This window comes from Ranitomeya variabilis, chromosome 1, assembly GCF_051348905.1.
Source record: "Ranitomeya variabilis isolate aRanVar5 chromosome 1, aRanVar5.hap1, whole genome shotgun sequence".
NCBI lineage: Eukaryota > Metazoa > Chordata > Amphibia > Anura > Dendrobatidae > Ranitomeya > Ranitomeya variabilis.
In genome coordinates, this window is record NC_135232.1 from 69,470,139 (window position 1) to 69,491,022 (window position 20,884).

Genomic DNA, 20,884 nt, shown 5'->3' on the forward strand with positions numbered 1-20,884 from the left:
GCCGGCCGGCACCCTCTCGTGACTCGCTCATCTCCGCTCAAGAGGATGCACGCTGGAGGGAGGCTCAAGGGCAGGAGGCCCAAACCGCAGCAGATAGCCGCGCACCAGCGGCCCACTCACAGGTCCAGCTCCAGCCCGAAGGCTGCGAGATGGGGATGCTGCAGGTGCCCTCCCGTGAGCGAGCGAGCGGGCGGGCCTGCCTGCCCCTGCAGACAAGCAGAGCAAGCCATGTCGTCACCAAGTCAATGAGATGCAAATGAGGTGATCATTCCCCACCAGCCAGGGGGCCAAAAAAGGGCCAAAGTGTCAAGCAAAGGCAACAACCTCAAACAAACCAAGAAAGCAGCGACACGACACAGGGAAGGTGGCATCCTTCCCCCACAAGGGGGAGCCAAAGGCCACATCTGCCTGCTTTGAGCTTCTCCAAAGTCTCACTTTGGCTCAGCAGAGCATCTTTAGTGTTCTGTCTTTGACCATAGGAAATCAGGGGAAAGCGCGAACGCAGTCCCCCACTACCACAAATTATGCAGTCGAGTTTCCCGCATTTGGGGAAATCGCAGGGGTCAGCACACCCGGAGTGCAATGGATGAGCCTCACCCTGGGAGAACCACCTTAGTGATCATGGTATCTCCCCTGCCAGGTAAGTATGAGTTGGGGCCCGCCGGCCCGACGAGCGCCCCTCCGACGCAGCTCCCCAACATCGCGGAGTCTCGGGCCCGAAAGGGAGGGGGCGGGGGTGGCGTTCGGCACAGACCGCACGGAGGCTCCTCGAGTGGGAGGCGCCGGTCGCTCCCGACGCCCACTCCGCCCCCCCCAGGGCAGGCCGAGCTCAAGTCCAAAGCCGCCCAAGATGCACAGCAGCAGCCTGAGTCATTTGCATAGAGGAGCGTTGGCTCCGCCCCAGCAGCCTCACGCTGCTGCGCTGGCCTGAGAACATGCTGTAGACAGCTCGAGCTCCAGCTGCCGGCCGGCACCCTCTCGTGACTCGCTCATCTCCGCTCAAGAGGATGCACGCTGGAGGGAGGCTCAAGGGCAGGAGGCCCAAACCGCAGCAGATAGCCGCGCACCAGCGGCCCACTCACAGGTCCAGCTCCAGCCCGAAGGCTGCGAGATGGGGATGCTGCAGGTGCCCTCCCGTGAGCGAGCGGGCGGGCCTGCCTGCCCCTGCAGACAAGCAGAGCAAGCCATGTCGTCACCAAGTCAATGAGATGCAAATGAGGTGATCATTCCCCACCAGCCAGGGGGCCAAAAAAGGGCCAAAGTGTCAAGCAAAGGCAACTACCTCAAACAAACCAAGAAAGCAGCGACACGACACAGGGAAGGTGGCATCCTTCCCCCACAAGGGGGAGCCAAAGGCCACATCTGCCTGCTTTGAGCTTCTCCAAAGTCTCACTTTGGCTCAGCAGAGCATCTTTAGTGTTCTGTCTTTGACCATAGGAAATCAGGGGAAAGCGCGAACGCAGTCCCCCACTACCACAAATTATGCAGTCGAGTTTCCCGCATTTGGGGAAATCGCAGGGGTCAGCACACCCGGAGTGCAATGGATGAGCCTCACCCTGGGAGAACCACCTTAGTGATCATGGTATCTCCCCTGCCAGGTAAGTATGAGTTGGGGCCCGCCGGCCCGACGAGCGCCCCTCCGACGCAGCTCCCCAACATCGCGGAGTCTCGGGCCCGAAAGGGAGGGGGCGGGGGTGGCGTTCGGCACAGACCGCACGGAGGCTCCTCGAGTGGGAGGCGCCGGTCGCTCCCGACGCCCACTCCGCCCCCCCCAGGGCAGGCCGAGCTCAAGTCCAAAGCCGCCCAAGATGCACAGCAGCAGCCTGAGTCATTTGCATAGAGGAGCGTTGGCTCCGCCCCAGCAGCCTCACGCTGCTGCGCTGGCCTGAGAACATGCTGTAGACAGCTCGAGCTCCAGCTGCCGGCCGGCACCCTCTCGTGACTCGCTCATCTCCGCTCAAGAGGATGCACGCTGGAGGGAGGCTCAAGGGCAGGAGGCCCAAACCGCAGCAGATAGCCGCGCACCAGCGGCCCACTCACAGGTCCAGCTCCAGCCCGAAGGCTGCGAGATGGGGATGCTGCAGGTGCCCTCCCGTGAGCGAGCGGGCGGGCCTGCCTGCCCCTGCAGACAAGCAGAGCAAGCCATGTCGTCACCAAGTCAATGAGATGCAAATGAGGTGATCATTCCCCACCAGCCAGGGGGACAAAAAAGGGCCAAAGTGTCAAGCAAAGGCAACAACCTCAAACAAACCAAGAAAGCAGCGACACGACACAGTGAAGGTGGCATCCTTCCCCCACAAGGGGGAGCCAAAGGCCACATCTGCCTGCTTTGAGCTTCTCCAAAGTCTCACTTTGGCTCAGCAGAGCATCTTTAGTGTTCTGTCTTTGACCATAGGAAATCAGGGGAAAGCGCGAACGCAGTCCCCCACTACCACAAATTATGCAGTCGAGTTTCCCGCATTTGGGGAAATCGCAGGGGTCAGCACACCCGGAGTGCAATGGATGAGCCTCACCCTGGGAGAACCACCTTAGTGATCATGGTATCTCCCCTGCCAGGTAAGTATGAGTTGGGGCCCGCCGGCCCGACGAGCGCCCCTCCGACGCAGCTCCCCAACATCGCGGAGTCTCGGGCCCGAAAGGGAGGGGGCGGGGGTGGCGTTCGGCACAGACCGCACGGAGGCTCCTCGAGTGGGAGGCGCCGGTCGCTCCCGACGCCCACTCCGCCCCCCCCAGGGCAGGCCGAGCTCAAGTCCAAAGCCGCCCAAGATGCACAGCAGCAGCCTGAGTCATTTGCATAGAGGAGCGTTGGCTCCGCCCCAGCAGCCTCACGCTGCTGCGCTGGCCTGAGAACATGCTGTAGACAGCTCGAGCTCCAGCTGCCGGCCGGCACCCTCTCGTGACTCGCTCATCTCCGCTCAAGAGGATGCACGCTGGAGGGAGGCTCAAGGGCAGGAGGCCCAAACCGCAGCAGATAGCCGCGCACCAGCGGCCCACTCACAGGTCCAGCTCCAGCCCGAAGGCTGCGAGATGGGGATGCTGCAGGTGCCCTCCCGTGAGCGAGCGGGCGGGCCTGCCTGCCCCTGCAGACAAGCAGAGCAAGCCATGTCGTCACCAAGTCAATGAGATGCAAATGAGGTGATCATTCCCCACCAGCCAGGGGGCCAAAAAAGGGCCAAAGTGTCAAGCAAAGGCAACAACCTCAAACAAACCAAGAAAGCAGCGACACGACACAGGGAAGGTGGCATCCTTCCCCCACAAGGGGGAGCCAAAGGCCACATCTGCCTGCTTTGAGCTTCTCCAAAGTCTCACTTTGGCTCAGCAGAGCATCTTTAGTGTTCTGTCTTTGACCATAGGAAATCAGGGGAAAGCGCGAACGCAGTCCCCCACTACCACAAATTATGCAGTCGAGTTTCCCGCATTTGGGGAAATCGCAGGGGTCAGCACACCCGGAGTGCAATGGATGAGCCTCACCCTGGGAGAACCACCTTAGTGATCATGGTATCTCCCCTGCCAGGTAAGTATGAGTTGGGGCCCGCCGGCCCGACGAGCGCCCCTCCGACGCAGCTCCCCAACATCGCGGAGTCTCGGGCCCGAAAGGGAGGGGGCGGGGGTGGCGTTCGGCACAGACCGCACGGAGGCTCCTCGAGTGGGAGGCGCCGGTCGCTCCCGACGCCCACTCCGCCCCCCCCAGGGCAGGCCGAGCTCAAGTCCAAAGCCGCCCAAGATGCACAGCAGCAGCCTGAGTCATTTGCATAGAGGAGCGTTGGCTCCGCCCCAGCAGCCTCACGCTGCTGCGCTGGCCTGAGAACATGCTGTAGACAGCTCGAGCTCCAGCTGCCGGCCGGCACCCTCTCGTGACTCGCTCATCTCCGCTCAAGAGGATGCACGCTGGAGGGAGGCTCAAGGGCAGGAGGCCCAAACCGCAGCAGATAGCCGCGCACCAGCGGCCCACTCACAGGTCCAGCTCCAGCCCGAAGGCTGCGAGATGGGGATGCTGCAGGTGCCCTCCCGTGAGCGAGCGGGCGGGCCTGCCTGCCCCTGCAGACAAGCAGAGCAAGCCATGTCGTCACCAAGTCAATGAGATGCAAATGAGGTGATCATTCCCCACCAGCCAGGGGGCCAAAAAAGGGCCAAAGTGTCAAGCAAAGGCAACAACCTCAAACAAACCAAGAAAGCAGCGACACGACACAGGGAAGGTGGCATCCTTCCCCCACAAGGGGGAGCCAAAGGCCACATCTGCCTGCTTTGAGCTTCTCCAAAGTCTCACTTTGGCTCAGCAGAGCATCTTTAGTGTTCTGTCTTTGACCATAGGAAATCAGGGGAAAGCGCGAACGCAGTCCCCCACTACCACAAATTATGCAGTCGAGTTTCCCGCATTTGGGGAAATCGCAGGGGTCAGCACACCCGGAGTGCAATGGATGAGCCTCACCCTGGGAGAACCACCTTAGTGATCATGGTATCTCCCCTGCCAGGTAAGTATGAGTTGGGGCCCGCCGGCCCGACGAGCGCCCCTCCGACGCAGCTCCCCAACATCGCGGAGTCTCGGGCCCGAAAGGGAGGGGGCGGGGGTGGCGTTCGGCACAGACCGCACGGAGGCTCCTCGAGTGGGAGGCGCCGGTCGCTCCCGACGCCCACTCCGCCCCCCCCAGGGCAGGCCGAGCTCAAGTCCAAAGCCGCCCAAGATGCACAGCAGCAGCCTGAGTCATTTGCATAGAGGAGCGTTGGCTCCGCCCCAGCAGCCTCACGCTGCTGCGCTGGCCTGAGAACATGCTGTAGACAGCTCGAGCTCCAGCTGCCGGCCGGCACCCTCTCGTGACTCGCTCATCTCCGCTCAAGAGGATGCACGCTGGAGGGAGGCTCAAGGGCAGGAGGCCCAAACCGCAGCAGATAGCCGCGCACCAGCGGCCCACTCACAGGTCCAGCTCCAGCCCGAAGGCTGCGAGATGGGGATGCTGCAGGTGCCCTCCCGTGAGCGAGCGGGCGGGCCTGCCTGCCCCTGCAGACAAGCAGAGCAAGCCATGTCGTCACCAAGTCAATGAGATGCAAATGAGGTGATCATTCCCCACCAGCCAGGGGGCCAAAAAAGGGCCAAAGTGTCAAGCAAAGGCAACAACCTCAAACAAACCAAGAAAGCAGCGACACGACACAGGGAAGGTGGCATCCTTCCCCCACAAGGGGGAGCCAAAGGCCACATCTGCCTGCTTTGAGCTTCTCCAAAGTCTCACTTTGGCTCAGCAGAGCATCTTTAGTGTTCTGTCTTTGACCATAGGAAATCAGGGGAAAGCGCGAACGCAGTCCCCCACTACCACAAATTATGCAGTCGAGTTTCCCGCATTTGGGGAAATCGCAGGGGTCAGCACACCCGGAGTGCAATGGATGAGCCTCACCCTGGGAGAACCACCTTAGTGATCATGGTATCTCCCCTGCCAGGTAAGTATGAGTTGGGGCCCGCCGGCCCGACGAGCGCCCCTCCGACGCAGCTCCCCAACATCGCGGAGTCTCGGGCCCGAAAGGGAGGGGGCGGGGGTGGCGTTCGGCACAGACCGCACGGAGGCTCCTCGAGTGGGAGGCGCCGGTCGCTCCCGACGCCCACTCCGCCCCCCCCAGGGCAGGCCGAGCTCAAGTCCAAAGCCGCCCAAGATGCACAGCAGCAGCCTGAGTCATTTGCATAGAGGAGCGTTGGCTCCGCCCCAGCAGCCTCACGCTGCTGCGCTGGCCTGAGAACATGCTGTAGACAGCTCGAGCTCCAGCTGCCGGCCGGCACCCTCTCGTGACTCGCTCATCTCCGCTCAAGAGGATGCACGCTGGAGGGAGGCTCAAGGGCAGGAGGCCCAAACCGCAGCAGATAGCCGCGCACCAGCGGCCCACTCACAGGTCCAGCTCCAGCCCGAAGGCTGCGAGATGGGGATGCTGCAGGTGCCCTCCCGTGAGCGAGCGGGCGGGCCTGCCTGCCCCTGCAGACAAGCAGAGCAAGCCATGTCGTCACCAAGTCAATGAGATGCAAATGAGGTGATCATTCCCCACCAGCCAGGGGGCCAAAAAAGGGCCAAAGTGTCAAGCAAAGGCAACAACCTCAAACAAACCAAGAAAGCAGCGACACGACACAGGGAAGGTGGCATCCTTCCCCCACAAGGGGGAGCCAAAGGCCACATCTGCCTGCTTTGAGCTTCTCCAAAGTCTCACTTTGGCTCAGCAGAGCATCTTTAGTGTTCTGTCTTTGACCATAGGAAATCAGGGGAAAGCGCGAACGCAGTCCCCCACTACCACAAATTATGCAGTCGAGTTTCCCGCATTTGGGGAAATCGCAGGGGTCAGCACACCCGGAGTGCAATGGATGAGCCTCACCCTGGGAGAACCACCTTAGTGATCATGGTATCTCCCCTGCCAGGTAAGTATGAGTTGGGGCCCGCCGGCCCGACGAGCGCCCCTCCGACGCAGCTCCCCAACATCGCGGAGTCTCGGGCCCGAAAGGGAGGGGGCGGGGGTGGCGTTCGGCACAGACCGCACGGAGGCTCCTCGAGTGGGAGGCGCCGGTCGCTCCCGACGCCCACTCCGCCCCCCCCAGGGCAGGCCGAGCTCAAGTCCAAAGCCACCCAAGATGCACAGCAGCAGCCTGAGTCATTTGCATAGAGGAGCGTTGGCTCCGCCCCAGCAGCCTCACGCTGCTGCGCTGGCCTGAGAACATGCTGTAGACAGCTCGAGCTCCAGCTGCCGGCCGGCACCCTCTCGTGACTCGCTCATCTCCGCTCAAGAGGATGCACGCTGGAGGGAGGCTCAAGGGCAGGAGGCCCAAACCGCAGCAGATAGCCGCGCACCAGCGGCCCACTCACAGGTCCAGCTCCAGCCCGAAGGCTGCGAGATGGGGATGCTGCAGGTGCCCTCCCGTGAGCGAGCGAGCGGGCGGGCCTGCCTGCCCCTGCAGACAAGCAGAGCAAGCCATGTCGTCACCAAGTCAATGAGATGCAAATGAGGTGATCATTCCCCACCAGCCAGGGGGCCAAAAAAGGGCCAAAGTGTCAAGCAAAGGCAACAACCTCAAACAAACCAAGAAAGCAGCGACACGACACAGGGAAGGTGGCATCCTTCCCCCACAAGGGGGAGCCAAAGGCCACATCTGCCTGCTTTGAGCTTCTCCAAAGTCTCACTTTGGCTCAGCAGAGCATCTTTAGTGTTCTGTCTTTGACCATAGGAAATCAGGGGAAAGCGCGAACGCAGTCCCCCACTACCACAAATTATGCAGTCGAGTTTCCCGCATTTGGGGAAATCGCAGGGGTCAGCACACCCGGAGTGCAATGGATGAGCCTCACCCTGGGAGAACCACCTTAGTGATCATGGTATCTCCCCTGCCAGGTAAGTATGAGTTGGGGCCCGCCGGCCCGACGAGCGCCCCTCCGACGCAGCTCCCCAACATCGCGGAGTCTCGGGCCCGAAAGGGAGGGGGCGGGGGTGGCGTTCGGCACAGACCGCACGGAGGCTCCTCGAGTGGGAGGCGCCGGTCGCTCCCGACGCCCACTCCGCCCCCCCCAGGGCAGGCCGAGCTCAAGTCCAAAGCCGCCCAAGATGCACAGCAGCAGCCTGAGTCATTTGCATAGAGGAGCGTTGGCTCCGCCCCAGCAGCCTCACGCTGCTGCGCTGGCCTGAGAACATGCTGTAGACAGCTCGAGCTCCAGCTGCCGGCCGGCACCCTCTCGTGACTCGCTCATCTCCGCTCAAGAGGATGCACGCTGGAGGGAGGCTCAAGGGCAGGAGGCCCAAACCGCAGCAGATAGCCGCGCACCAGCGGCCCACTCACAGGTCCAGCTCCAGCCCGAAGGCTGCGAGATGGGGATGCTGCAGGTGCCCTCCCGTGAGCGAGCGAGCGGGCGGGCCTGCCTGCCCCTGCAGACAAGCAGAGCAAGCCATGTCGTCACCAAGTCAATGAGATGCAAATGAGGTGATCATTCCCCACCAGCCAGGGGGCCAAAAAAGGGCCAAAGTGTCAAGCAAAGGCAACAACCTCAAACAAACCAAGAAAGCAGCGACACGACACAGGGAAGGTGGCATCCTTCCCCCACAAGGGGGAGCCAAAGGCCACATCTGCCTGCTTTGAGCTTCTCCAAAGTCTCACTTTGGCTCAGCAGAGCATCTTTAGTGTTCTGTCTTTGACCATAGGAAATCAGGGGAAAGCGCGAACGCAGTCCCCCACTACCACAAATTATGCAGTCGAGTTTCCCGCATTTGGGGAAATCGCAGGGGTCAGCACACCCGGAGTGCAATGGATGAGCCTCACCCTGGGAGAACCACCTTAGTGATCATGGTATCTCCCCTGCCAGGTAAGTATGAGTTGGGGCCCGCCGGCCCGACGAGCGCCCCTCCGACGCAGCTCCCCAACATCGCGGATTCTCGGGCCCGAAAGGGAGGGGGCGGGGGTGGCGTTCGGCACAGACCGCACGGAGGCTCCTCGAGTGGGAGGCGCCGGTCGCTCCCGACGCCCACTCCGCCCCCCCCAGGGCAGGCCGAGCTCAAGTCCAAAGCCGCCCAAGATGCACAGCAGCAGCCTGAGTCATTTGCATAGAGGAGCGTTGGCTCCGCCCCAGCAGCCTCACGCTGCTGCGCTGGCCTGAGAACATGCTGTAGACAGCTCGAGCTCCAGCTGCCGGCCGGCACCCTCTCGTGACTCGCTCATCTCCGCTCAAGAGGATGCACGCTGGAGGGAGGCTCAAGGGCAGGAGGCCCAAACCGCAGCAGATAGCCGCGCACCAGCGGCCCACTCACAGGTCCAGCTCCAGCCCGAAGGCTGCGAGATGGGGATGCTGCAGGTGCCCTCCCGTGAGCGAGCGAGCGGGCGGGCCTGCCTGCCCCTGCAGACAAGCAGAGCAAGCCATGTCGTCACCAAGTCAATGAGATGCAAATGAGGTGATCATTCCCCACCAGCCAGGGGGCCAAAAAAGGGCCAAAGTGTCAAGCAAAGGCAACAACCTCAAACAAACCAAGAAAGCAGCGACACGACACAGGGAAGGTGGCATCCTTCCCCCACAAGGGGGAGCCAAAGGCCACATCTGCCTGCTTTGAGCTTCTCCAAAGTCTCACTTTGGCTCAGCAGAGCATCTTTAGTGTTCTGTCTTTGACCATAGGAAATCAGGGGAAAGCGCGAACGCAGTCCCCCACTACCACAAATTATGCAGTCGAGTTTCCCGCATTTGGGGAAATCGCAGGGGTCAGCACACCCGGAGTGCAATGGATGAGCCTCACCCTGGGAGAACCACCTTAGTGATCATGGTATCTCCCCTGCCAGGTAAGTATGAGTTGGGGCCCGCCGGCCCGACGAGCGCCCCTCCGACGCAGCTCCCCAACATCGCGGAGTCTCGGGCCCGAAAGGGAGGGGGCGGGGGTGGCGTTCGGCACAGACCGCACGGAGGCTCCTCGAGTGGGAGGCGCCGGTCGCTCCCGACGCCCACTCCGCCCCCCCCAGGGCAGGCCGAGCTCAAGTCCAAAGCCGCCCAAGATGCACAGCAGCAGCCTGAGTCATTTGCATAGAGGAGCGTTGGCTCCGCCCCAGCAGCCTCACGCTGCTGCGCTGGCCTGAGAACATGCTGTAGACAGCTCGAGCTCCAGCTGCCGGCCGGCACCCTCTCGTGACTCGCTCATCTCCGCTCAAGAGGATGCACGCTGGAGGGAGGCTCAAGGGCAGGAGGCCCAAACCGCAGCAGATAGCCGCGCACCAGCGGCCCACTCACAGGTCCAGCTCCAGCCCGAAGGCTGCGAGATGGGGATGCTGCAGGTGCCCTCCCGTGAGCGAGCGAGCGGGCGGGCCTGCCTGCCCCTGCAGACAAGCAGAGCAAGCCATGTCGTCACCAAGTCAATGAGATGCAAATGAGGTGATCATTCCCCACCAGCCAGGGGGCCAAAAAAGGGCCAAAGTGTCAAGCAAAGGCAACAACCTCAAACAAACCAAGAAAGCAGCGACACGACACAGGGAAGGTGGCATCCTTCCCCCACAAGGGGGAGCCAAAGGCCACATCTGCCTGCTTTGAGCTTCTCCAAAGTCTCACTTTGGCTCAGCAGAGCATCTTTAGTGTTCTGTCTTTGACCATAGGAAATCAGGGGAAAGCGCGAACGCAGTCCCCCACTACCACAAATTATGCAGTCGAGTTTCCCGCATTTGGGGAAATCGCAGGGGTCAGCACACCCGGAGTGCAATGGATGAGCCTCACCCTGGGAGAACCACCTTAGTGATCATGGTATCTCCCCTGCCAGGTAAGTATGAGTTGGGGCCCGCCGGCCCGACGAGCGCCCCTCCGACGCAGCTCCCCAACATCGCGGAGTCTCGGGCCCGAAAGGGAGGGGGCGGGGGTGGCGTTCGGCACAGACCGCACGGAGGCTCCTCGAGTGGGAGGCGCCGGTCGCTCCCGACGCCCACTCCGCCCCCCCCAGGGCAGGCCGAGCTCAAGTCCAAAGCCGCCCAAGATGCACAGCAGCAGCCTGAGTCATTTGCATAGAGGAGCGTTGGCTCCGCCCCAGCAGCCTCACGCTGCTGCGCTGGCCTGAGAACATGCTGTAGACAGCTCGAGCTCCAGCTGCCGGCCGGCACCCTCTCGTGACTCGCTCATCTCCGCTCAAGAGGATGCACGCTGGAGGGAGGCTCAAGGGCAGGAGGCCCAAACCGCAGCAGATAGCCGCGCACCAGCGGCCCACTCACAGGTCCAGCTCCAGCCCGAAGGCTGCGAGATGGGGATGCTGCAGGTGCCCTCCCGTGAGCGAGCGAGCGGGCGGGCCTGCCTGCCCCTGCAGACAAGCAGAGCAAGCCATGTCGTCACCAAGTCAATGAGATGCAAATGAGGTGATCATTCCCCACCAGCCAGGGGGCCAAAAAAGGGCCAAAGTGTCAAGCAAAGGCAACAACCTCAAACAAACCAAGAAAGCAGCGACACGACACAGGGAAGGTGGCATCCTTCCCCCACAAGGGGGAGCCAAAGGCCACATCTGCCTGCTTTGAGCTTCTCCAAAGTCTCACTTTGGCTCAGCAGAGCATCTTTAGTGTTCTGTCTTTGACCATAGGAAATCAGGGGAAAGCGCGAACGCAGTCCCCCACTACCACAAATTATGCAGTCGAGTTTCCCGCATTTGGGGAAATCGCAGGGGTCAGCACACCCGGAGTGCAATGGATGAGCCTCACCCTGGGAGAACCACCTTAGTGATCATGGTATCTCCCCTGCCAGGTAAGTATGAGTTGGGGCCCGCCGGCCCGACGAGCGCCCCTCCGACGCAGCTCCCCAACATCGCGGAGTCTCGGGCCCGAAAGGGAGGGGGCGGGGGTGGCGTTCGGCACAGACCGCACGGAGGCTCCTCGAGTGGGAGGCGCCGGTCGCTCCCGACGCCCACTCCGCCCCCCCCAGGGCAGGCCGAGCTCAAGTCCAAAGCCGCCCAAGATGCACAGCAGCAGCCTGAGTCATTTGCATAGAGGAGCGTTGGCTCCGCCCCAGCAGCCTCACGCTGCTGCGCTGGCCTGAGAACATGCTGTAGACAGCTCGAGCTCCAGCTGCCGGCCGGCACCCTCTCGTGACTCGCTCATCTCCGCTCAAGAGGATGCACGCTGGAGGGAGGCTCAAGGGCAGGAGGCCCAAACCGCAGCAGATAGCCGCGCACCAGCGGCCCACTCACAGGTCCAGCTCCAGCCCGAAGGCTGCGAGATGGGGATGCTGCAGGTGCCCTCCCGTGAGCGAGCGAGCGGGCGGGCCTGCCTGCCCCTGCAGACAAGCAGAGCAAGCCATGTCGTCACCAAGTCAATGAGATGCAAATGAGGTGATCATTCCCCACCAGCCAGGGGGCCAAAAAAGGGCCAAAGTGTCAAGCAAAGGCAACAACCTCAAACAAACCAAGAAAGCAGCGACACGACACAGGGAAGGTGGCATCCTTCCCCCACAAGGGGGAGCCAAAGGCCACATCTGCCTGCTTTGAGCTTCTCCAAAGTCTCACTTTGGCTCAGCAGAGCATCTTTAGTGTTCTGTCTTTGACCATAGGAAATCAGGGGAAAGCGCGAACGCAGTCCCCCACTACCACAAATTATGCAGTCGAGTTTCCCGCATTTGGGGAAATCGCAGGGGTCAGCACACCCGGAGTGCAATGGATGAGCCTCACCCTGGGAGAACCACCTTAGTGATCATGGTATCTCCCCTGCCAGGTAAGTATGAGTTGGGGCCCGCCGGCCCGACGAGCGCCCCTCCGACGCAGCTCCCCAACATCGCGGAGTCTCGGGCCCGAAAGGGAGGGGGCGGGGGTGGCGTTCGGCACAGACCGCACGGAGGCTCCTCGAGTGGGAGGCGCCGGTCGCTCCCGACGCCCACTCCGCCCCCCCCAGGGCAGGCCGAGCTCAAGTCCAAAGCCGCCCAAGATGCACAGCAGCAGCCTGAGTCATTTGCATAGAGGAGCGTTGGCTCCGCCCCAGCAGCCTCACGCTGCTGCGCTGGCCTGAGAACATGCTGTAGACAGCTCGAGCTCCAGCTGCCGGCCGGCACCCTCTCGTGACTCGCTCATCTCCGCTCAAGAGGATGCACGCTGGAGGGAGGCTCAAGGGCAGGAGGCCCAAACCGCAGCAGATAGCCGCGCACCAGCGGCCCACTCACAGGTCCAGCTCCAGCCCGAAGGCTGCGAGATGGGGATGCTGCAGGTGCCCTCCCGTGAGCGAGCGAGCGGGCGGGCCTGCCTGCCCCTGCAGACAAGCAGAGCAAGCCATGTCGTCACCAAGTCAATGAGATGCAAATGAGGTGATCATTCCCCACCAGCCAGGGGGCCAAAAAAGGGCCAAAGTGTCAAGCAAAGGCAACAACCTCAAACAAACCAAGAAAGCAGCGACACGACACAGGGAAGGTGGCATCCTTCCCCCACAAGGGGGAGCCAAAGGCCACATCTGCCTGCTTTGAGCTTCTCCAAAGTCTCACTTTGGCTCAGCAGAGCATCTTTAGTGTTCTGTCTTTGACCATAGGAAATCAGGGGAAAGCGCGAACGCAGTCCCCCACTACCACAAATTATGCAGTCGAGTTTCCCGCATTTGGGGAAATCGCAGGGGTCAGCACACCCGGAGTGCAATGGATGAGCCTCACCCTGGGAGAACCACCTTAGTGATCATGGTATCTCCCCTGCCAGGTAAGTATGAGTTGGGGCCCGCCGGCCCGACGAGCGCCCCTCCGACGCAGCTCCCCAACATCGCGGAGTCTCGGGCCCGAAAGGGAGGGGGCGGGGGTGGCGTTCGGCACAGACCGCACGGAGGCTCCTCGAGTGGGAGGCGCCGGTCGCTCCCGACGCCCACTCCGCCCCCCCCAGGGCAGGCCGAGCTCAAGTCCAAAGCCGCCCAAGATGCACAGCAGCAGCCTGAGTCATTTGCATAGAGGAGCGTTGGCTCCGCCCCAGCAGCCTCACGCTGCTGCGCTGGCCTGAGAACATGCTGTAGACAGCTCGAGCTCCAGCTGCCGGCCGGCACCCTCTCGTGACTCGCTCATCTCCGCTCAAGAGGATGCACGCTGGAGGGAGGCTCAAGGGCAGGAGGCCCAAACCGCAGCAGATAGCCGCGCACCAGCGGCCCACTCACAGGTCCAGCTCCAGCCCGAAGGCTGCGAGATGGGGATGCTGCAGGTGCCCTCCCGTGAGCGAGCGAGCGGGCGGGCCTGCCTGCCCCTGCAGACAAGCAGAGCAAGCCATGTCGTCACCAAGTCAATGAGATGCAAATGAGGTGATCATTCCCCACCAGCCAGGGGGCCAAAAAAGGGCCAAAGTGTCAAGCAAAGGCAACAACCTCAAACAAACCAAGAAAGCAGCGACACGACACAGGGAAGGTGGCATCCTTCCCCCACAAGGGGGAGCCAAAGGCCACATCTGCCTGCTTTGAGCTTCTCCAAAGTCTCACTTTGGCTCAGCAGAGCATCTTTAGTGTTCTGTCTTTGACCATAGGAAATCAGGGGAAAGCGCGAACGCAGTCCCCCACTACCACAAATTATGCAGTCGAGTTTCCCGCATTTGGGGAAATCGCAGGGGTCAGCACACCCGGAGTGCAATGGATGAGCCTCACCCTGGGAGAACCACCTTAGTGATCATGGTATCTCCCCTGCCAGGTAAGTATGAGTTGGGGCCCGCCGGCCCGACGAGCGCCCCTCCGACGCAGCTCCCCAACATCGCGGAGTCTCGGGCCCGAAAGGGAGGGGGCGGGGGTGGCGTTCGGCACAGACCGCACGGAGGCTCCTCGAGTGGGAGGCGCCGGTCGCTCCCGACGCCCACTCCGCCCCCCCCAGGGCAGGCCGAGCTCAAGTCCAAAGCCGCCCAAGATGCACAGCAGCAGCCTGAGTCATTTGCATAGAGGAGCGTTGGCTCCGCCCCAGCAGCCTCACGCTGCTGCGCTGGCCTGAGAACATGCTGTAGACAGCTCGAGCTCCAGCTGCCGGCCGGCACCCTCTCGTGACTCGCTCATCTCCGCTCAAGAGGATGCACGCTGGAGGGAGGCTCAAGGGCAGGAGGCCCAAACCGCAGCAGATAGCCGCGCACCAGCGGCCCACTCACAGGTCCAGCTCCAGCCCGAAGGCTGCGAGATGGGGATGCTGCAGGTGCCCTCCCGTGAGCGAGCGAGCGGGCGGGCCTGCCTGCCCCTGCAGACAAGCAGAGCAAGCCATGTCGTCACCAAGTCAATGAGATGCAAATGAGGTGATCATTCCCCACCAGCCAGGGGGCCAAAAAAGGGCCAAAGTGTCAAGCAAAGGCAACAACCTCAAACAAACCAAGAAAGCAGCGACACGACACAGGGAAGGTGGCATCCTTCCCCCACAAGGGGGAGCCAAAGGCCACATCTGCCTGCTTTGAGCTTCTCCAAAGTCTCACTTTGGCTCAGCAGAGCATCTTTAGTGTTCTGTCTTTGACCATAGGAAATCAGGGGAAAGCGCGAACGCAGTCCCCCACTACCACAAATTATGCAGTCGAGTTTCCCGCATTTGGGGAAATCGCAGGGGTCAGCACACCCGGAGTGCAATGGATGAGCCTCACCCTGGGAGAACCACCTTAGTGATCATGGTATCTCCCCTGCCAGGTAAGTATGAGTTGGGGCCCGCCGGCCCGACGAGCGCCCCTCCGACGCAGCTCCCCAACATCGCGGAGTCTCGGGCCCGAAAGGGAGGGGGCGGGGGTGGCGTTCGGCACAGACCGCACGGAGGCTCCTCGAGTGGGAGGCGCCGGTCGCTCCCGACGCCCACTCCGCCCCCCCCAGGGCAGGCCGAGCTCAAGTCCAAAGCCGCCCAAGATGCACAGCAGCAGCCTGAGTCATTTGCATAGAGGAGCGTTGGCTCCGCCCCAGCAGCCTCACGCTGCTGCGCTGGCCTGAGAACATGCTGTAGACAGCTCGAGCTCCAGCTGCCGGCCGGCACCCTCTCGTGACTCGCTCATCTCCGCTCAAGAGGATGCACGCTGGAGGGAGGCTCAAGGGCAGGAGGCCCAAACCGCAGCAGATAGCCGCGCACCAGCGGCCCACTCACAGGTCCAGCTCCAGCCCGAAGGCTGCGAGATGGGGATGCTGCAGGTGCCCTCCCGTGAGCGAGCGAGCGGGCGGGCCTGCCTGCCCCTGCAGACAAGCAGAGCAAGCCATGTCGTCACCAAGTCAATGAGATGCAAATGAGGTGATCATTCCCCACCAGCCAGGGGGCCAAAAAAGGGCCAAAGTGTCAAGCAAAGGCAACAACCTCAAACAAACCAAGAAAGCAGCGACACGACACAGGGAAGGTGGCATCCTTCCCCCACAAGGGGGAGCCAAAGGCCACATCTGCCTGCTTTGAGCTTCTCCAAAGTCTCACTTTGGCTCAGCAGAGCATCTTTAGTGTTCTGTCTTTGACCATAGGAAATCAGGGGAAAGCGCGAACGCAGTCCCCCACTACCACAAATTATGCAGTCGAGTTTCCCGCATTTGGGGAAATCGCAGGGGTCAGCACACCCGGAGGGCAATGGATGAGCCTCACCCTGGGAGAACCACCTTAGTGATCATGGTATCTCCCCTGCCAGGTAAGTATGAGTTGGGGCCCGCCGGCCCGACGAGCGCCCCTCCGACGCAGCTCCCCAACATCGCGGAGTCTCGGGCCCGAAAGGGAGGGGGCGGGGGTGGCGTTCGGCACAGACCGCACGGAGGCTCCTCGAGTGGGAGGCGCCGGTCGCTCCCGACGCCCACTCCGCCCCCCCCAGGGCAGGCCGAGCTCAAGTCCAAAGCCGCCCAAGATGCACAGCAGCAGCCTGAGTCATTTGCATAGAGGAGCGTTGGCTCCGCCCCAGCAGCCTCACGCTGCTGCGCTGGCCTGAGAACATGCTGTAGACAGCTCGAGCTCCAGCTGCCGGCCGGCACCCTCTCGTGACTCGCTCATCTCCGCTCAAGAGGATGCACGCTGGAGGGAGGCTCAAGGGCAGGAGGCCCAAACCGCAGCAGATAGCCGCGCACCAGCGGCCCACTCACAGGTCCAGCTCCAGCCCGAAGGCTGCGAGATGGGGATGCTGCAGGTGCCCTCCCGTGAGCGAGCGAGCGGGCGGGCCTGCCTGCCCCTGCAGACAAGCAGAGCAAGCCATGTCGTCACCAAGTCAATGAGATGCAAATGAGGTGATCATTCCCCACCAGCCAGGGGGCCAAAAAAGGGCCAAAGTGTCAAGCAAAGGCAACAACCTCAAACAAACCAAGAAAGCAGCGACACGACACAGGGAAGGTGGCATCCTTCCCCCACAAGGGGGAGCCAAAGGCCACATCTGCCTGCTTTGAGCTTCTCCAAAGTCTCACTTTGGCTCAGCAGAGCATCTTTAGTGTTCTGTCTTTGACCATAGGAAATCAGGGGAAAGCGCGAACGCAGTCCCCCACTACCACAAATTATGCAGTCGAGTTTCCCGCATTTGGGGAAATCGCAGGGGTCAGCACACCCGGAGTGCAATGGATGAGCCTCACCCTGGGAGAACCACCTTAGTGATCATGGTATCTCCCCTGCCAGGTAAGTATGAGTTGGGGCCCGCCGGCCCGACGAGCGCCCCTCCGACGCAGCTCCCCAACATCGCGGAGTCTCGGGCCCGAAAGGGAGGGGGCGGGGGTGGCGTTCGGCACAGACCGCACGGAGGCTCCTCGAGTGGGAGGCGCCGGTCGCTCCCGACGCCCACTCCGCCCCCCCCAGGGCAGGCCGAGCTCAAGTCCAAAGCCGCCCAAGATGCACAGCAGCAGCCTGAGTCATTTGCATAGAGGAGCGTTGGCTCCGCCCCAGCAGCCTCACGCTGCTGCGCTGGCCTGAGAACATGCTGTAGACAGCTCGAGCTCCAGCTGCCGGCCGGCACCCTCTCGTGACTCGCTCATCTCCGCTCAAGAGGATGCACGCTGGAGGGAGGCTCAAGGGCAGGAGGCCCAAACCGCAGCAGATAGCCGCGCACCAGCGGCCCACTCACAGGTCCAGCTCCAGCCCGAAGGCTGCGAGATGGGGATGCTGCAGGTGCCCTCCCGTGAGCGAGCGAGCGGGCGGGCCTGCCTGCCCCTGCAGACAAGCAGAGCAAGCCATGTCGTCACCAAGTCAATGAGATGCAAATGAGGTGATCATTCCCCACCAGCCAGGGGGCCAAAAAAGGGCCAAAGTGTCAAGCAAAGGCAACAACCTCAAACAAACCAAGAAAGCAGCGACACGACACAGGGAAGGTGGCATCCTTCCCCCACAAGGGGGAGCCAAAGGCCACATCTGCCTGCTTTGAGCTTCTCCAAAGTCTCACTTTGGCTCAGCAGAGCATCTTTAGTGTTCTGTCTTTGACCATAGGAAATCAGGGGAAAGCGCGAACGCAGTCCCCCACTACCACAAATTATGCAGTCGAGTTTCCCGCATTTGGGGAAATCGCAGGGGTCAGCACACCCGGAGTGCAATGGATGAGCCTCACCCTGGGAGAACCACCTTAGTGATCATGGTATCTCCCCTGCCAGGTAAGTATGAGTTGGGGCCCGCCGGCCCGACGAGCGCCCCTCCGACGCAGCTCCCCAACATCGCGGAGTCTCGGGCCCGAAAGGGAGGGGGCGGGGGTGGCGTTCGGCACAGACCGCACGGAGGCTCCTCGAGTGGGAGGCGCCGGTCGCTCCCGACGCCCACTCCGCCCCCCCCAGGGCAGGCCGAGCTCAAGTCCAAAGCCGCCCAAGATGCACAGCAGCAGCCTGAGTCATTTGCATAGAGGAGCGTTGGCTCCGCCCCAGCAGCCTCACGCTGCTGCGCTGGCCTGAGAACATGCTGTAGACAGCTCGAGCTCCAGCTGCCGGCCGGCACCCTCTCGTGACTCGCTCATCTCCGCTCAAGAGGATGCACGCTGGAGGGAGGCTCAAGGGCAGGAGGCCCAAACCGCAGCAGATAGCCGCGCACCAGCGGCCCACTCACAGGTCCAGCTCCAGCCCGAAGGCTGCGAGATGGGAATGCTGCAGGTGCCCTCCCGTGAGCGAGCGGGCGGGCCTGCCTGCCCCTGCAGACAAGCAGAGCAAGCCATGTCGTCACCAAGTCAATGAGATGCAAATGAGGTGATCATTCCCCACCAGCCAGGGGGCCAAAAAAGGGCCAAAGTGTCAAGCAAAGGCAACAACCTCAAACAAACCAAGAAAGCAGCGACACGACACAGGGAAGGTGGCATCCTTCCCCCACAAGGGGGAGCCAAAGGCCACATCTGCCTGCTTTGAGCTTCTCCAAAGTCTCACTTTGGCTCAGCAGAGCATCTTTAGTGTTCTGTCTTTGACCATAGGAAATCAGGGGAAAGCGCGAACGCAGTCCCCCACTACCACAAATTATGCAGTCGAGTTTCCCGCATTTGGGGAAATCGCAGGGGTCAGCACACCCGGAGTGCAATGGATGAGCCTCACCCTGGGAGAACCACCTTAGTGATCATGGTATCTCCCCTGCCAGGTAAGTATGAGTTGGGGCCCGCCGGCCCGCCGGCCCGACGAGCGCCCCTCCGACGCAGCTCCCCAACATCGCGGAGTCTCGGGCCCGAAAGGGAGGGGGCGGGGGTGGCGTTCGGCACAGACCGCACGGAGGCTCCTCGAGTGGGAGGCGCCGGTCGCTCCCGACGCCCACTCCGCCCCCCCCAGGGCAGGCCGAGCTCAAGTCCAAAGCCGCCCAAGATGCACAGCAGCAGCCTGAGTCATTTGCATAGAGGAGCGTTGGCTCCGCCCCAGCAGCCTCACGCTGCTGCGCTGGCCTGAGAACATGCTGTAGACAGCTCGAGCTCCAGCTGCCGGCCGGCACCCTCTCGTGACTCGCTCATCTCCGCTCAAGAGGATGCACGCTGGAGGGAGGCTCAAGGGCAGGAGGCCCAAACCGCAGCAGATAGCCGCGCACCAGCGGCCCACTCACAGGTCCAGCTCCAGCCCGAAGGCTGCGAGATGGGGATGCTGCAGGTGCCCTCCCGTGAGCGAGCGGGCGGGCCTGCCTGCCCCTGCAGACAAGCAGAGCAAGCCATGTCGTCACCAAGTCAATGAGATGCAAATGAGGTGATCATTCCCCACCAGCCAGGGGGCCAAAAAAGGGCCAAAGTGTCAAGCAAAGGCAACAACCTCAAACAAACCAAGAAAGCAGCGACACGACACAGGGAAGGTGGCATCCTTCCCCCACAAGGGGGAGCCAAAGGCCACATCTGCCTGCTTTGAGCTTCTCCAAAGTCTCACTTTGGCTCAGCAGAGCATCTTTAGTGTTCTGTCTTTGACCATAGGAAATCAGGGGAAAGCGCGAACGCAGTCCCCCACTACCACAAATTATGCAGTCGAGTTTCCCGCATTTGGGGAAATCGCAGGGGTCAGCACACCCGGAGTGCAATGGATGAGCCTCACCCTGGGAGAACCACCTTAAGCTACGTTCACATTTGCGTTGTGCGCCGCAGCGTCGGCGCCGCAGCGCACAACGCAAACAAAAACGCGGCAAAATGCACGCTAAAACGCTGCGTTTTGCGCCGCATGCGTCGTTTTTGGCCGCAAGTTGGACGCAAAAAAAATGCAACTTGATGCGTTTCTTGCGTCCAACGCTTGCGGCCATGCGGCGCTAAACGCAGCACAACGCATGTCCATGCGCCCCCATGTTAAATATAGGGGCGCATGACGCATGCGGCGCCGCTGCGGCGCCCGGCGCTGACCGCAAATGTGAACGTAGCCCTAGTGATCATGGTATCTCCCCTGCCAGGTAAGTATGAGTTGGGGCCCGCCGGCCCGACGAGCGCCCCTCCGACGCAGCTCCCCAACATCGCGGAGTCTCGGGCCCGAAAGGGAGGGGGCGGGGGTGGCGTTCGGCACAGACCGCACGGAGGCTCCTCGAGTGGGAGGCGCCGGTCGCTCCCGACGCCCACTCCGCCCCCCCCAGGGCAGGCCGAGCTCAAGTCCAAAGCCGCCCAAGATGCACAGCAGCAGCCTGAGTCATTTGCATAGAGGAGCGTTGGCTCCGCCCCAGCAGCCTCACGCTGCTGCGCTGGCCTGAGAACATGCTGTAGACAGCTCGAGCTCCAGCTGCCGGCCGGCACCCTCTCGTGACTCGCTCATCTCCGCTCAAGAGGATGCATGCTGGAGGGAGGCTCAAGGGCAGGAGGCCCAAACCGCAGCAGGTAGCCGCGCACCAGCGGCCCACTCACAGGTCCAGCTCCAGCCCGAAGGCTGCGAGATGGGGATGCTGCAGGTGCCCTCCCGTGAGCGAGCGGGCGGGCCTGCCTGCCCCTGCAGACAAGCAGAGCAAGCCATGTCGTCACCAAGTCAATGAGATGCAAATGAGGTGATCATTCCCCACCAGCCAGGGGGCCAAAAAAGGGCCAAAGTGTCAAGCAAAGGCAACAACCTCAAACAAACCAAGAAAGCAGCGACACGACACAGGGAAGGTGGCATCCTTCCCCCACAAGGGGGAGCCAAAGGCCACATCTG

General features: G+C 62.1%; 20 non-coding genes and 1 pseudogene across 20 annotated transcripts; all 21 read right to left on the minus strand.

Annotated features, from left to right (window-relative positions):
* Positions 1-484: 484 nt before the first annotated feature.
* On the minus strand, positions 485-648 carry LOC143801029 (U1 spliceosomal RNA). The gene has a single exon (XR_013220682.1). It is a non-coding gene; the product is annotated as a U1 spliceosomal RNA (small nuclear RNA).
* Positions 649-1,442: 794 nt separating this feature from the next.
* Positions 1,443-1,606, minus strand: LOC143801030 (U1 spliceosomal RNA). The gene has a single exon (XR_013220683.1). It is a non-coding gene; the product is annotated as a U1 spliceosomal RNA (small nuclear RNA).
* A 794-nt stretch (positions 1,607-2,400) lies between these two features.
* LOC143801031 (U1 spliceosomal RNA) lies at positions 2,401-2,564 on the minus strand. The gene has a single exon (XR_013220684.1). It is a non-coding gene; the product is annotated as a U1 spliceosomal RNA (small nuclear RNA).
* Positions 2,565-3,358: 794 nt separating this feature from the next.
* Positions 3,359-3,522, minus strand: LOC143801032 (U1 spliceosomal RNA). The gene has a single exon (XR_013220685.1). It is a non-coding gene; the product is annotated as a U1 spliceosomal RNA (small nuclear RNA).
* Positions 3,523-4,316: 794 nt separating this feature from the next.
* On the minus strand, positions 4,317-4,480 carry LOC143801033 (U1 spliceosomal RNA). The gene has a single exon (XR_013220686.1). It is a non-coding gene; the product is annotated as a U1 spliceosomal RNA (small nuclear RNA).
* A 794-nt stretch (positions 4,481-5,274) lies between these two features.
* On the minus strand, positions 5,275-5,438 carry LOC143801034 (U1 spliceosomal RNA). Its single transcript, XR_013220687.1, has one exon. It is a non-coding gene; the product is annotated as a U1 spliceosomal RNA (small nuclear RNA).
* Positions 5,439-6,232: 794 nt separating this feature from the next.
* LOC143801036 (U1 spliceosomal RNA) lies at positions 6,233-6,396 on the minus strand. Its single transcript, XR_013220688.1, has one exon. It is a non-coding gene; the product is annotated as a U1 spliceosomal RNA (small nuclear RNA).
* A 798-nt stretch (positions 6,397-7,194) lies between these two features.
* LOC143801037 (U1 spliceosomal RNA) lies at positions 7,195-7,358 on the minus strand. The gene has a single exon (XR_013220689.1). It is a non-coding gene; the product is annotated as a U1 spliceosomal RNA (small nuclear RNA).
* Positions 7,359-8,156: 798 nt separating this feature from the next.
* Positions 8,157-8,320, minus strand: LOC143801038 (U1 spliceosomal RNA). Its single transcript, XR_013220690.1, has one exon. It is a non-coding gene; the product is annotated as a U1 spliceosomal RNA (small nuclear RNA).
* Positions 8,321-9,118: 798 nt separating this feature from the next.
* Positions 9,119-9,282, minus strand: LOC143801039 (U1 spliceosomal RNA). Its single transcript, XR_013220691.1, has one exon. It is a non-coding gene; the product is annotated as a U1 spliceosomal RNA (small nuclear RNA).
* Positions 9,283-10,080: 798 nt separating this feature from the next.
* LOC143801041 (U1 spliceosomal RNA) lies at positions 10,081-10,244 on the minus strand. Its single transcript, XR_013220692.1, has one exon. It is a non-coding gene; the product is annotated as a U1 spliceosomal RNA (small nuclear RNA).
* Positions 10,245-11,042: 798 nt separating this feature from the next.
* LOC143801042 (U1 spliceosomal RNA) lies at positions 11,043-11,206 on the minus strand. The gene has a single exon (XR_013220693.1). It is a non-coding gene; the product is annotated as a U1 spliceosomal RNA (small nuclear RNA).
* Positions 11,207-12,004: 798 nt separating this feature from the next.
* Positions 12,005-12,168, minus strand: LOC143801043 (U1 spliceosomal RNA). The gene has a single exon (XR_013220694.1). It is a non-coding gene; the product is annotated as a U1 spliceosomal RNA (small nuclear RNA).
* Positions 12,169-12,966: 798 nt separating this feature from the next.
* On the minus strand, positions 12,967-13,130 carry LOC143801044 (U1 spliceosomal RNA). The gene has a single exon (XR_013220695.1). It is a non-coding gene; the product is annotated as a U1 spliceosomal RNA (small nuclear RNA).
* Positions 13,131-13,928: 798 nt separating this feature from the next.
* LOC143801045 (U1 spliceosomal RNA) lies at positions 13,929-14,092 on the minus strand. Its single transcript, XR_013220696.1, has one exon. It is a non-coding gene; the product is annotated as a U1 spliceosomal RNA (small nuclear RNA).
* A 798-nt stretch (positions 14,093-14,890) lies between these two features.
* Positions 14,891-15,054, minus strand: LOC143801046 (U1 spliceosomal RNA). The gene has a single exon (XR_013220697.1). It is a non-coding gene; the product is annotated as a U1 spliceosomal RNA (small nuclear RNA).
* Positions 15,055-15,852: 798 nt separating this feature from the next.
* Positions 15,853-16,016, minus strand: LOC143801292 (U1 spliceosomal RNA). The gene has a single exon (XR_013220906.1). It is a non-coding gene; the product is annotated as a U1 spliceosomal RNA (small nuclear RNA).
* Positions 16,017-16,814: 798 nt separating this feature from the next.
* On the minus strand, positions 16,815-16,978 carry LOC143801047 (U1 spliceosomal RNA). The gene has a single exon (XR_013220698.1). It is a non-coding gene; the product is annotated as a U1 spliceosomal RNA (small nuclear RNA).
* A 798-nt stretch (positions 16,979-17,776) lies between these two features.
* LOC143801048 (U1 spliceosomal RNA) lies at positions 17,777-17,940 on the minus strand. The gene has a single exon (XR_013220699.1). It is a non-coding gene; the product is annotated as a U1 spliceosomal RNA (small nuclear RNA).
* A 794-nt stretch (positions 17,941-18,734) lies between these two features.
* Positions 18,735-18,898, minus strand: LOC143801049 (U1 spliceosomal RNA). Its single transcript, XR_013220700.1, has one exon. It is a non-coding gene; the product is annotated as a U1 spliceosomal RNA (small nuclear RNA).
* An 802-nt stretch (positions 18,899-19,700) lies between these two features.
* LOC143801318 (U1 spliceosomal RNA) lies at positions 19,701-19,836 on the minus strand (annotated as a pseudogene).
* Positions 19,837-20,884: the final 1,048 nt, after the last annotated feature.